The following is a 13,729-nucleotide window of genomic DNA, read 5'->3' as shown; positions in this document are numbered from 1 at the left end:
CTTATAGCTTCCTTTGTTCTCTCCTCCTCGTGTGTGCGTTATTTGTTTTCTCATACGTCCTAGAGGATGCTGGGATCACATTAAGAACCATGGGGTATAGACGGGATCCGCAGGAGACATGGGCACTTTAAGACTTTCAAAGGGTGTGAACTGTCTCCTCCCTCTATACCCCTCCTCCAGACTCCAGTTTTAGAATTGTGCCCAGTGAGACTGGATGCACTACAGGGGAGCTCTACTGAGTTTCTCTGAAAAGACTTATGTTAGTTTTTCTTATTTTCAGGGAGGCTGCTGGCAACAGTCTCCCTGCTTCGTGGAACTTAGGGGAGAGAAGTATGACCAACTTCTAGTGAGTTCAATGGCTCTGCTTCTGGCTGACAGGACACCATTAGCTCCTGAGGGTGCTGATCGCTGGGTACGCCTAGATGCCCACTCCCGTAGCCTGCCATCACCCCCTTACAGAGCCAGAAGTCAGAAGACAGGCGAGTAGCAGAAGAACAGAAGACTTCTTCTCCAGTGATGGCATTCTGAGGTACCACGCAGCGAGCGGAATGCTGTGCGCCATGCTTCCACACAAACACAGGCACTGCAGGGTGCAGGGCATGTGGGTGGGTGGGGGGGGGGCACCCTGGGCAGCATAAATTCCTCACAAAAGGCTGGCAAAAGTGGACATTAGTGCCTGGGCACTGTCCTTACCCCGCCAGCGTAATTAATTATTTGTTTCTGAGCGGGACAGAAGCGTGCCATTACAGCGGCGGGGCTTCTTCCTCACCTCACCAGCACATCTATAGAGCGTTACAAGTCTATCACTATAGAGTTTATTATTTCCCAGACTGTGTACTTTTGGCGCTGGGTTGTGAGCTGAAAAATCCTCTCTGTCCCTCTGACAGATTTACTGTAGGTCTATCCCCCATAAGCCGATGTGTCTGTGGGTACTTGGTACATGTGTGTCAACATGTCGGTGGCTGAATGTTTTTCCCAAGAGGAAACTATATTAGGAATGCAGACATATGATGGTGGCCCTGTTGGCACCACCAATAACTGACTGGGTGAAAGTTTCAATAATATCAGAGTGAGGTTGGATAAATCTGTGTCCCAGACACAGACGTAGAGAATAGATGTGATGTTCATGGCTATGCTTCTTTTCCCTCAGGCCCGCAAAAATGTTACTACACACTGATACTGACTCGGATACTGATTCCTATGTCGACCATAATATTTCCTGATTAGATCCAATATTGGCAAGGAGCATTCAGTACATGATTGTGGATATTAAGGACATATTAACATCACTGAGGACCCTGCTGTTCCTGACAAAGGGGTCTATATGTATGTATATATAGATATATAATGAAAGCTGATGTAACGTTTCTCCATCTCTGTTTGAGAAAGTCTGGGCCAGCTCGACAAGATGGTTTCAAATCCCCAAAAGGTTTCCGATTGTTTATTCATTTCCTGCTGCGGACAGAATAAAGTGGGAGTCACCCCCTGTTCTGCACGGGGCCCTGTCACAAATCCAGCGGATCGTATGCAGGAAGCTACATTATTTCTAGTTATGTAACCACGGGTACATTACTTAGACCTGCCATTACCTGCGCATGGGTGAGTAGTAGTATTCAAGAATTGGTCGAATACCTTGTCTTCCGATATAGATATCTTGGAGAGATGGGATACTCCTTACGTTGGATCATATCAAGGACACTGCAGCATACTTACGACTGCAAGGGATATAGGACTCTTGAGTTCACGGGCCAATTTCATGGCAGTCTCGGATAGGAGGGCATTGTGGATTCACCAAGGGAATGCTGATGCTGACTCCAAGAAGAAAGGGAGTCTCTTCCCTATGAAGGTGAAGCCTTGTTTGGTGACTGCCTAGTTAATTTGATCTCGGCAGCTCCCGCAGGTAAGTCAACCTTCTTGCCCTATGTTCCCTCTCAACGGATGAAGACGCATCATTGTCTAACGCAGTCATTTTGTCCCAATAGATATGCAAGAAGTTAAGATTCCCTTTCTTTGCAGGTAGAGGAAGGAGAAGAGGGAAGAGGTCTGTAGCCTCTTCAAGATCGCAGGAGCAGAGATCGTCCTCTGCTTCTGCCAAATCCACTGCATGACGCTGGGGCTCTCTTGCAGGAGCCCACACCAGTGGGGGCACGTCTAAAACACTTCAGTCAGTTCTTGATTAATTTGGACCTGGACTCGTGGGTTTTACAAATAGTGTCACAAGGGTACAAACTGGGGTTTCAAGACGTTCCCCCTCACCGATTGTTCAAATCGGCCTTAGTCAGCAGGGAGAAGGTTTTTATTCAAGCCTCTTCGTGCTCCCGAAGCCGGACGGCTCAGTCAGACCAATCTTAAATCTGAAATCCCTCAATTTCTACCTAAAGAAATTCAATTTCAAGATGGAATCTCTCAGGGTAGGGATCTCCAGTCCGGAGGAAGGAGATTTCATGGTTTTGGTAGACATAAGGATGCCTAATTACATGTTCCCGTTTAGCCACTGCATCAAGCTACCTGAGGTTTGCAATTCAGGATTGTCATTACCAATTTCAGACGTTGCCGTTTGGTCTGTCCACGGCTCCGAGGATTTTCACCAGGGTGATGGTGGAAATGATGGTTCTCCTTCGCAAGCAAGGAGTCACAATTATGCCGTACTTGGATGATCTCCTGATAAAGGCGAGATCCAGGGACCAGTTGGTGCAAAACATCTACTCTCCCTGACAGTTCTTCAACAACATGGTTGGCTCCTAAACTTGCCAAAATCGCAGTTGGTCCCAATGACGCGGTTGTTGTTTTTGGGAGTCATACTGTTAGGCGCCGGGGTCCGCTTGATGGTCTGCGCGGCCCGGCGCCTAGCAACTAGAGACGCCGTGCACGTACAGCCGCCGGCTCCCTAGCAACGCTAGACGCCGGGCGCGCTGAGCCGCACGGACCCTAGCAACGGGGACGCCACTGGCGGACCGCGTTCCCCGTTGCTAGGCTTTAGGAAATTAAGATATTCACCTGCTCTCTGGCCGTGCAGCAAGGCAGCTGCACGGCATTTATTCTAATCAGCCTTTAGCAGCTGATTGGAGGACTCCTTGTTAAATACACTCCCAGGGCTTCTCACAGACGCCGGTAATAGCTTCCTGCATGCTGCCTTTGTTTGCTGAGAGTCTGTTTCCAGTCCTGCTGTATCCGGTCATTCCAGTCCGCAGAAGTCCGGTATTCGGGAGTTGTCATCTCATCCCAAGAGGTCGTTTGGTTCCCTGGAGTCCTGACTGATCACCGTTTTATATCCAGTGGTGTTCGTGAGTTGCGGCTCTGCCGTGTGTTGCAGCTCAGCCGCTTTACCTTTTATATTTTGTGTTTGGAGCATTTGCGGAGGGTTCCGCTTCCACAAGTCCTCTCTGGTACTTGGCGGTGCCGGGTAGGAGAATTGGACAAGTGGATATTTTGGTTGTCCTTTTTCCTGGCGGTTTCTCCGCACATATTATAGTTTTGAGTTTGCTTAGCCCCTGGCCTGGTTGTTTAGTTAGAGGGCCTCTTGTTATCACCCTGTCTCGGGTTTCCCTTTGTCTCTCATTAAGACCGGGGGGCATCGAAGTTGGGCAGACATAATCCGCCCTTCAAACGCGGCTGCCAAGGGCTCAAGAAACCATAGTCTCGCAGGGGATTTCTGACAACACGGGTAAGACAACAGAGTTAGGGCGCCAGGGGCTATTTTCCTGTCCTGCTCCCTTCCCCAGCATTCCGTTCCAGTGCTCCAGTCCTTGCCATAAGATCTTCTCTGACCAGAGTGCTGGAATCATAACATTATTACCGGCCATACCAAAACTTAAAATTAAACGGGGTTTAATTTTTTCTCATTCAGTTTTGTGAGAGTTTATCGGCCTCATGAATCCAACAGGTTTAGTGCCAAATCCTTGTCAGCTCTTAGTCAGCCAGATTCAAGAACTTACTCAGATGGTTCAGGATCTTTCTCTTCGGGTGAAGTCGCAGGAAGATCTTTTGCGAGCTTCCCCAAGGGTAGTCCCTGAACCAAAGATGCATTTGCCTGACCGTTTTTCTGGTGATAGAAAAGAGTTTTTTAATTTTAAAGAATCCTGTAAACTTTATTTTCGTTTAAGACCGACTTCCTCGGGTACTGAATCTCAGCGGGTCGGGTTTATTATTTCTTTGCTCCAGGGGGATCCTCAGACCTGGGCATTTGGTTTAAGAGCAGAGGATCCGGCATTGTTGTCAGTTGACGCTTTTTTTGAGTCTTTAGGGCTCTTGTATGATGACCCTGATAGAGAGGCGTCCGCTGAAAGTCAGTTGCGCGCTCTCAGACAGGGTAGAAATCCTGCAGAGGTTTATTGTACGGAGTTTCGCCGTTGGTCGAACGACTGTGGCTGGAATGACCCAGCCCTGCGCAGTCAGTTTCGCCTCGGCTTATCAGAGTCTATAAAAGACAGTCTCCTTCAGTACCCCGCTCCTGAGACTCTCGATAAACTCATGGAGCTTTCTATTAAGATTGATCGTCGTCTCAGAGAGCGGAGGGCTGAAAAAGGAGCACCTGTAAGGTCAAGTCCGTGTGTAAATTCCATTCCTGAAGACGTAGAGGAGACCATGCAGATGGGTCTCTCCCGGCTGTCTCCTGAAGAAAGAGCCAGAAGGCAAAATTCTGGTCTTTGTCTGTACTGTGGGGGTAAGGGACATTTTGCTCGTAATTGTCCGAACAAGTCGGGAAACGCTTTGACCAGGTGAATTGTGAGGGGGTTCACCTAGGTCTGCAGCTTATCTCCTCGAATAACTCCCTTTTAGTCCCAGTTAAAGTTTCCTTTGGCAGCCTCAGTTCTTCGGTGTCGGCTTTTGTTGACAGTGGAGCTGCAGGAAACTTTATGGATTTAACTTGGGCTAAGGCCTTAGGCATTCCTCAGTTACCTTTGGGTAGGTGTGTCACCATGCATGGCTTAGATGGGAGTCCGCTGTCTAATGGGATTATTTCTCTCCGTACACCCCCTGCACTACTTACAGTAGGAGCTCTACATTCCGAGAAAATCGAGTTCTTTCTTACACATTGCCCAGCAGTTCCAGTTGTTCTGGGTCACCCTTGGCTGGCCTTTCATAATCCCACCATTGATTGGCGGTCGGGGGAGATTTCACATTGGGGTACTTTTTGTGATAAGGAATGTATCACGTTTCCAGTCAGAGTAGCAGCTATCATTCCAGAACTCATTCCGGTGGAATACCAGGAGTTTGCTGATGTTTTCTCCAAAGGCAATGCGGACATTCTGCCTCCCCATCGGCCTTATGATTGTGCTATTGAGTTAATTCCTGGTGCCGCATTGCCAAAGGGAAGATTATATGCATTATCCGGGCCAGAAACTGCGGCTATGAATGATTATGTAAAGGAGAGCCTTGAGAAAGGATTTATTAGACCATCAAAATCTCCTTTAAGTGCAGGCTTCTTCTTTGTGGAGAAAAAGGATGGCTCGCTTAGACCTTGCATTGATTTTAGAGCCCTGAATAAGATCTCAGTTAAAAACACCTATCCTTTGCCGTTGATTTCTGTACTCTTTGATCAGTTACGTTCTGCTGTGATTTTTTCTAAAATTGACCTTAGAGGAGCGTACAACCTCATCCGAATTAAATCTGGAGATGAGTGGAAAACGGCCTTCAGTACTCAGTCGGGTCACTACGAATACCTGGTGATGCCGTTCGGCCTGTCCAATGCTCCGGCAGTTTTTCAAGACCTCATTAACGATGTGCTCCGTGACTTCCTAGGGAAATTCGTGGTCGTTTACTTAGACGACATCCTGATTTTTTCTAAATCAATGGAACAACATGTTACCCAGGTGCGTCTGGTTCTTCAAAAGTTATGTGAGAATCATTTATATGCCAAGCTGGAGAAGTGTGAGTTTCATGTCACGGAAGTATCTTTTTTAGGGTACATAATTTCCCCTCAGGGATTTTCCATGGAACCAAAGAAACTCCAGGCCATCCTTAGTTGGGCGCAACCCACCAATTTAAAAGCAATTAAGCGTTTTTTAGGGTTTGCGAATTATTATAGGAGGTTCATTCATTCTTTTTCTGACCTGGTTGCTCCCATTGTAGCTCTGACAAAGAAAGGAGCGGATCCTACCAACTGGTCGCGTGAAGCTGAGTTGTCCTTCCGGGCCTTGAAACAAGCCTTTGTCTCGGCTCCAGTCCTCAGACATCCTAATCCGGAATTGCCCTTTGTGGTGGAGGTTGATGCCTCGGAGGTTGGAGTGGGGGCTATCCTTTCTCAAAAGGATCCGGAGTCTCTGGAGTTACATCCTTGTGCCTTTATGTCCAGGAAATTCTCCTCCGCTGAATCCAACTATGACGTTGGTAATCGGGAGTTACTGGCGGTAAAATGGGCTTTCGAGGAGTGGAGGCATTGGCTGGAGGGAGCAAAACATACTATTTCGGTATTGACTGACCATAAGAACCTGCAATACATTGAATCGGCTAAGCGGCTTAATGCCCGGCAGGCACGTTGGGCATTATTTTTTACACGTTTCAAATTTATAATCACTTTCAGGCCTGGTTCCAAGAATACTAAGGCTGATGCCCTGTCACATAGCTTTCTTCCGGTTCACAATAACAATCCTGTTACCCCCATACTTCCATCTTCGGTCATCTGGGCGGGCCTCACACAAGATTTATTTACCCAGTTAAAACAGCTTCAACACCAAGCTCCTAGAATTACTCCTGCTGGTCGTCTTTACGTCCCTGAGTTTTTGAGAGTTACTGTTTTAACGGAATTCCATGATAACAAAGTTTCAGGGCATCCAGGAGTCTCTAAGACATTGGAGTTAGTCTCTCGCTCAGTATGGTGGCCTGGTCTTTCTAAAGACGTCAAGGAATTTGTTTATTCATGTCAGGTTTGTGCACAGCATAAGGTTCCCCGTTCCTTGCCCATCGGGCAACTTATGCCCTTAAATGTTCCTCTCACGCCATGGTCTCATATTTCTATGGATTTTGTGGTTGACCTTCCCCTTTCAGCCGGATTCCGAGTCATATGGGTGGTAGTGGACCGTTTTAGTAAAATGGCTCATTTTATTGCTCTTCCCCGATTGCCTTCTGCCCAAGGGTTGGCAGTTTTGTTTCTCCACCATGTATTCAGGCTTCATGGGTTGCCTACTGATATTGTTTCTGATCGGGGTCCACAATTCATCGCACAATTCTGGAAATGTTTTTGTGCCTCATTGAAGATGAAATTGTCGTTAACATCCGGTTACCACCCACAATCCAACGGGCAAACCGAACGAGTTAACCAATCATTGAAACAATATTTGCACTTGTATTCAGCCAAACTCCAGAATGATTGGTCCGAGTTTCTTCCGTTGGCTGAATTTGCTTACAATAATTCTTGTCATTCCTCCACTAAAGAGTCTCCATTCTTTTCAGTTTTTGGTTTTCACCCCAGAGCTAATTCTTTTTTTCATCATTCCTCAGTCTCCTCGCTTACCTTAACCTCCCATCTCAGAGCCATTTGGAAAAAGGTGCACCTTGCTCTCAGAAAAGCGGCCTTTCGAGAGAAGAAATTTTCTGACAGGCTCCGACGTCCTTGCACTTTTAAGGTGGGAGATAGGGTGTGGTTGTCGACTCGCAACATCAGGCTTCGACAATCCTCAGCTAGACTGGGACCCAAATTTATTGGGCCATTTCTTATTATTAAAAGAGTCAACCCAGTTGCCTTTCGGTTACGTTTACCAAGATCTCTCAGGATTGGAAATACGTTTCATTGTTCCCTGTTGAAACAATACGTTTCTTCCAGTAGATTTCCTCGGAAGATCTCTCAGGGTAGATCTCCAGTAGATGTACAGGGACAACAGGAGTTCTTGGTAGAGAAGGTTCTCGATTCCAAATTGTCCCGGGATCGGCTGTATTTTCTGGTTCACTGGAAAGGCTATGGTCCGGAGGAAAGGTCTTGGGTCCTGGATAAGGATCTTCATGCCCCGAGGCTCAAGAGGGCATTTTTTCGGGAATTTCCTCAGAAACCTGGCTTTAGGGGTTCCTTGACCCCTCCTCAAGGGGGGGGGTACTGTTTGGCGCCGGGGTCCGCTTGATGGTCTGCGCGGCCCGGCGCCTAGCAACTAGAGATGCCGTGCACGTACAGCCGCCGGCTCCCTAGCAACGCTAGACGCCGGGCGCGCTGAGCCGCACGGACCCTAGCAACGGGGACGCCACTGGCGGACCGCGTTCCCCGTTGCTAGGCTTTAGGAAATTAAGATATTCACCTGCTCTCTGGCCGTGCAGCAAGGCAGCTGCACGGCATTTATTCTAATCAGCCATTAGCATTAGAGACCTGAGACAAAGAGATCTGAATTATATGAGAGCCGACCAGAGGAAACACAAATTATGCAGTCAAGTGTCCCACATTTGGGGAAATCGCAGATGCAGCACACCCAGAGTGCAATGGGTGAGCCTTGCCCTGGGAGAAGCACCTTCCTGATCATACCTGGCAGGTAAGTAGGAGTTGGGCAAGAGCTGAGGAGGGTCGCTGCTCGGGCACCCCCCTGTCAAGTGAAGGAGATCCAACTGAGGCAGCACAAGAGAACTCTCGAAAGAAGAACAAGGCTAGAGGAAGATCTGAGACACAGAAATCTGGCTTTTACCAGAGCTGACCAGAGGAAAGCACAAACACAGTCCCCCACTACCACAAATAATGCAGTCGAGTTTCCCACATTTGGGGAAATCACAGGGGTCAGCATACCCAGAATGCAATGAATGAACCTCACCCTGGGAGAACAATCTTCATGACCATGGTATCTCCTATGCAAAATAAGTATGATTTGGGATAGGGCTGGGGAGGGCCGCTGCTCAGGCACATCTCTGTCAAGTAAAGGAGATTCAACTGAGGCAGCACAAGGGAACTCTCATCTGCTTCAGGGGCTGGGGCATAGCCAACATGAGCCCCACACCGAAGGAGGGTGGAGATGTTTAATGCAAATTAGGGGTCATCCAAGCGCCACAAAAGGACGCCATGCCCTGCACATCCCTTTTTTCTTTTCATATGCAGACGAGGGTTGAAGCCAACTTTGACCCACTGCTTGGATGACATCACCATATGCAAATCCATCTGCTGCAGGCCTTCCCCCAGGAATGCTTGCACTAGTTGTTGCATTTGGTTTGTTGTTTGGGGGTGCTTCAGTATTAGGCAGCCTTCTGCCCTCCCATGTTCATCTGAAAATATGTGTTCTCCCTGCAGTTGTTGTCCCCAGATGAGAGTTCCCTTGTGCTGCCTCAGTTGAATCTCCTTTACTTGACAGAGATGTGCCTGAGCAGCGGCCCTCCCCAGCCCTATCCCAAATCATACTTATTTTGCATAGGAGATACCATGGTCATGAAGATTGTTCTCCCAGGGTGAGGTTCATTCATTGCATTCTGGGTATGCTGACCCCTGTGATTTCCCCAAATGTGGGAAACTCAACTGCATTATTTGTGGTAGTGGGGGACTGTGTTTGTGCTTTCTTCTGGTCAACTCTGGTAAAAATCAGATTTCTTTGTCTCAGATCTTCCTCTAGCCTTGTTCTTCTTTCGAGAGTTCCCTTGTGCTGCCTCAATTTTATCTCCTTCACTTGACAGGGGGGTACCCGAGCAGCGACCCTTCGCAGCTCTAGCCCAACTCCTACTTACCTGCCAGGTGAGATACTATGATCATGTAGGTGCTTCTCCCAGGGCAAGGCTCACCCATTGCACTCTGGGTGTGCTGCCCCTGTGATTTCCCCAAATGTGGGAAACTTGACTGCATAATTTGTGTTTCCCCTGGTCGGCTCTCGTATAATTCAGATCTCTTTGTCTCAGGTCTCTCTCCAGCCTAGTTTGCTGTCTGTTTCCACTTCTCTTTTCTTGAGCCGCTCCCTTCTATGCCCTTGCGCACTATCCTGACTTCTCCCGTCTGCTTACTTTGTGCCTTCCAACGCACAATGCGAACTACAGGTAGTGCTGCAGGGCCCACACCCTTTTAGTTGCCTTAAAGAGCAGCTCTGGAGCTGTTACAGTGCCCAGCTGCTGCAAGAAATCAGCTTGAATGTTCTTCGTTGATTGATGGAAGAAACATCTTACAAAAACTCTCCAGATTATTGACTTTTTAAAGTTTTTCTAGGAAACGTTCTAGATGAATGCTTATTAGCGTTTGTCAGAATGTACGTTTGCAAAGTGTCTCTGTGGCGCAATCAGTTAGCGTGTTCGGTTATTATCCAAAAGGTTGGTGGTTCAATCCCACCCAGGGACGTAATTTACCTTGTTATCAGATTTTGGTGATCTTTAAGTAGACAAGTCAAAATTTCAAACCCCCTCTTGTGGTGTAGGGTACTTGGCCTTCTCTGATGTAATCAGAGTTAGATTTGATTAAGTGATTTTATAAAAAAAAACAGCTAGGAAGCACAATTTAGCAGTGGGTTGCAGAGAAAAAGAAATATGCTGGCAAAAAAATCCAATTGAGTGATTAAACAGCTCTTCATTTTCTGGCTTTATTTTTATGCTAACAAATTTGTTCTCTGAAAAGTGTCCACAAAGCCAAGTATCTGATTAACACCTTTGTAGGGATGGTTTTTCACCTATTACTAAATTAAACTTGCTTCATTGGAAAGGCAGCAAGATGCATCGTCATTTCAATATCTACTGAAATAATACAGGTTGACACCAGGAAACATTAACGCCACTGCATCCTTGCTGCTTTCTCATGTGGAAGTCTGTTTAATGTGAAAACAAGGTGATATCTAATTAGCACACAGGTAAGGAATTAAGAAAATCTTTATTTAAGGGTGAAGATGTTTCTCACAAAATCGTTGCCCCAATGCATCATTGAAATTCAAGCTGGAAAGATGATTTTAATATATCACTTGTACATTTTGTATTGCTCTTCTGGTGACAATGTAGTTTGTTTTTGTCAATTACCATTTTAATAATAGGGTAAAGAAAATTAAGTGGATTTTTGAAAGAAAACAATACTGTCAATATACTATTAAAACAAATTAAAATGGTAAAAGTTATTGTACTTTAAGTAAAAATAAAAGAGCAAAAATATCAATCCCAGTTTTGGATTACTTTAATTAACAAAAAAAAAATGCATATAGCAAAGGATAGTTTCAATCTGCCTACCTCTGGGTTATGGGCCCAGCATGCTTCCATTGCAGTACTCTGCTGCACATGAAAGTGCAAGAGATCCTGGAGCACTCACTCATCATGGGAAAGTACCAATGTGTTTCTTCGTTGGTTGATGGAAGAAACATCTTTCAAAAACTCTCCAGATTATTGACTTTTTAAAGTTTTTCTAGGAAACGTTCTAGATGAATGCTTATTAGCCTTTGTCAGTATGTACTTTTGCAAAGTGTCTCTGTGGCGCAATTGGTTAGTGTGTAAGGCTATTAACCAAAAGGTTGGTGGTTCAATCCCACCCAGGAATGTAATTGACCTTGTGATCAGAATTTGGTGATCTTTAAGTAGACAAGTCAAAATTTCAAACCCCCTCTTAACCCCCAAATTCTATGATTTAAGCTGTTTTTTAGTGTTTTTGGAAAAAAACACCCGAATCCAAAACACACCCGAATCCGACAAAAATAATTCGGTGAGGTTTTGCCAAAACGCGTTCGAACCCAAAACACGGCCGCGGAACCGAACCCAAAACCAAAACACAAAACCCGAAAAATTTCAGGCGCTCATCTCTAATTATCACCACATATTGCGAAAATATGTTGCTTGGTGTGAGGACAGGAAGGCCCCAACGGAGGAATTTCAACTGGGTCGATTCCTGCACTTCCTACAGTCAGGGGTGAATATGGGCCTCAAATTGGGGTCCATTAAGGTCCAGATTTCGGCTCTGTCGATTTTCTTCCAAAAAGAACTGGCTTCCCTGCCGGAAGTTCAGACTTTTGTTAAAGGAGTGCTGCATATTCAGCCTCCTTTTGTGCCTCCAGTGGCACCTTGGGATCTCAACGTGGTGTTGGATTTCCTTAAATCACATTGGTTTGAGCCACTTAAAACCGTGGAGTTAAAATAGCTCACGTCGAAAGTGGTCATGCTATTGGCCCTGGCTTCGGCCAGGCGTGTGTCAGAGTTGGCGGCTTTGTCATGCAAAAGCCCTTATGTGATTTTCCATATGGATAGGGCGGAATTGAGGGCTCATCCCCAATTTCTGCCTAAGGTGGTTTCAGCGTTTCATTTGAACCAACCTATTGTGGTGCCTGCGGCTACTCGGAACTTGGAGGATTCCAAGTTGCTGGATGTAGTCAGGGCCCTGAAAATTTATGTTTCCAGAATGGCTGGAGTCAGGAAAACTGACTCGCTGTTTATCCTCTACGCACCAAACAAGATGGGTGCTCCTGCTTCAAAGCAGACTATTGCTCGCTGGATATGTAGCACAATTCAGCTTGCACATTCTGCGGCGGGACTGCCGCATTCTAGATCAGTAAAAGCCCATTCCACGAGGAAGGTGGGCTCTTCTTGGGCGGCTGCCCGAGGGGTCTCTGCTTTACAACTTTGCCGAGCTGCTACTTGGTCGGGGTCAAACACATTTGCAAGATTTTACAAGTTTGACACCCTGGCTGAGGAGGACCTGGAGTTCGCTCATTCGGTGCTGCAGAGTCAACCGCACTCTCCCTCCCGTTTGGGAGCTTTGATATAATCCCCATGGTCCTTACGGAGTCCCAGCATCCACTTAGGACGTCAGAGAAAATAAGATTTTACTCACCGGTAAATCTATTTCTCGTAGTCCGTAGTGGATGCTGGGCGCCCATCCCAAGTACTTGTACATAGTTATTGTTAACAAAAGGGTTATTGTTGAGAGCCATCTGTGCAGAGGCTCCGTTGTTGTCATACTGTTAACTGGGTATAATATCACGAGTTGTACGGTGTGATTGGTGTGGCTGGTATGAGTCTTACCCGGGATTCAAAATCCTTCCTTAGTGTCAGCTCTTCCGGGCACAGTATCCTAACTGAGGTCTGGAGGAGGGTCATAGGGGGAGGAGCCAGTGCACACCAGGTAGTCCTAAAGCTCTCTTTAGTTGTGCCAAGTCTCCTGCGGAGCCGCTATTCCCCATGGTCCTTACGGAGTCCCAGCATCCACTACGGACTACGAGAAATAGATTTACCGGTGAGTAAAATCTTATTTTATATATATATATATATATATATATATATATATATATATATATATATATATATATATATATATATATGACTTGGGGTTTGTTTTATTAGATAGAGCATGTCCCTGTGAAGTGCCTTTTGGGGTTGTGGTTTTTCAGAAAGTTACAGGTTTTTTTTAATTAAGAGAAATATGCCCCATTATAGAGATCGGACATTTCAATTTGTTGCGCCTGCGCAGTGGCCGCCAGCAGGGGGTGTACTAGAGTGCCTTCTCTTGAGAGCCGCAATGTGGCCGCCTTCTCCCCGGTTATTCTGTAAATAGGAAAATAACCTCACAGGTTCACATAGGGCAGAGTTGCCACTACTAGTGCAGGGCTGTAACTTACAGTACTAAGGAAAAGCCATATACTAAAGCGGCACGGTGACCTCACCCCTCTCAGAGACACCAGGGCGCAGCACACTGGTACACACACCTGTTAGCTCAGGGCAGCACTATAGGACCCTCCTGTAATGCTGTGCTGGCGGCGTGTAGTGATCAGGGCACTGGGAGACTGGCTGGCTGGTCTCCGTCTCTGTTGCCTATAGAACTTCCACCTCTGTTATATATCAGGGCTGCTCTCCTGTTGTTATGATTCCAATACTCTGGTCTGGG

General features: G+C 46.6%; 3 non-coding genes and 1 pseudogene across 3 annotated transcripts; 2 read left to right on the top strand and 2 right to left on the bottom strand.

Moving 5' to 3' along the window:
- Positions 1-8,306: 8,306 nt before the first annotated feature.
- LOC135011101 (U1 spliceosomal RNA) lies at positions 8,307-8,461 on the bottom strand (annotated as a pseudogene).
- Positions 8,462-8,613: 152 nt separating this feature from the next.
- On the bottom strand, positions 8,614-8,777 carry LOC135011093 (U1 spliceosomal RNA). The gene has a single exon (XR_010210249.1). It is a non-coding gene; the product is annotated as a U1 spliceosomal RNA (small nuclear RNA).
- Positions 8,778-9,300: 523 nt separating this feature from the next.
- Positions 9,301-9,464, top strand: LOC135011095 (U1 spliceosomal RNA). The gene has a single exon (XR_010210251.1). It is a non-coding gene; the product is annotated as a U1 spliceosomal RNA (small nuclear RNA).
- A 152-nt stretch (positions 9,465-9,616) lies between these two features.
- Positions 9,617-9,779, top strand: LOC135011098 (U1 spliceosomal RNA). Its single transcript, XR_010210254.1, has one exon. It is a non-coding gene; the product is annotated as a U1 spliceosomal RNA (small nuclear RNA).
- The last annotated feature ends 3,950 nt before the right edge of the window (positions 9,780-13,729 follow it).

This window comes from Pseudophryne corroboree, unplaced genomic scaffold (genome assembly GCF_028390025.1).
Source record: "Pseudophryne corroboree isolate aPseCor3 unplaced genomic scaffold, aPseCor3.hap2 scaffold_239, whole genome shotgun sequence".
NCBI lineage: Eukaryota > Metazoa > Chordata > Amphibia > Anura > Myobatrachidae > Pseudophryne > Pseudophryne corroboree.
The sequence above is the reverse complement of the archived record's forward strand: the minus strand, read 5'-3'. Positions and strand labels throughout refer to the sequence as shown.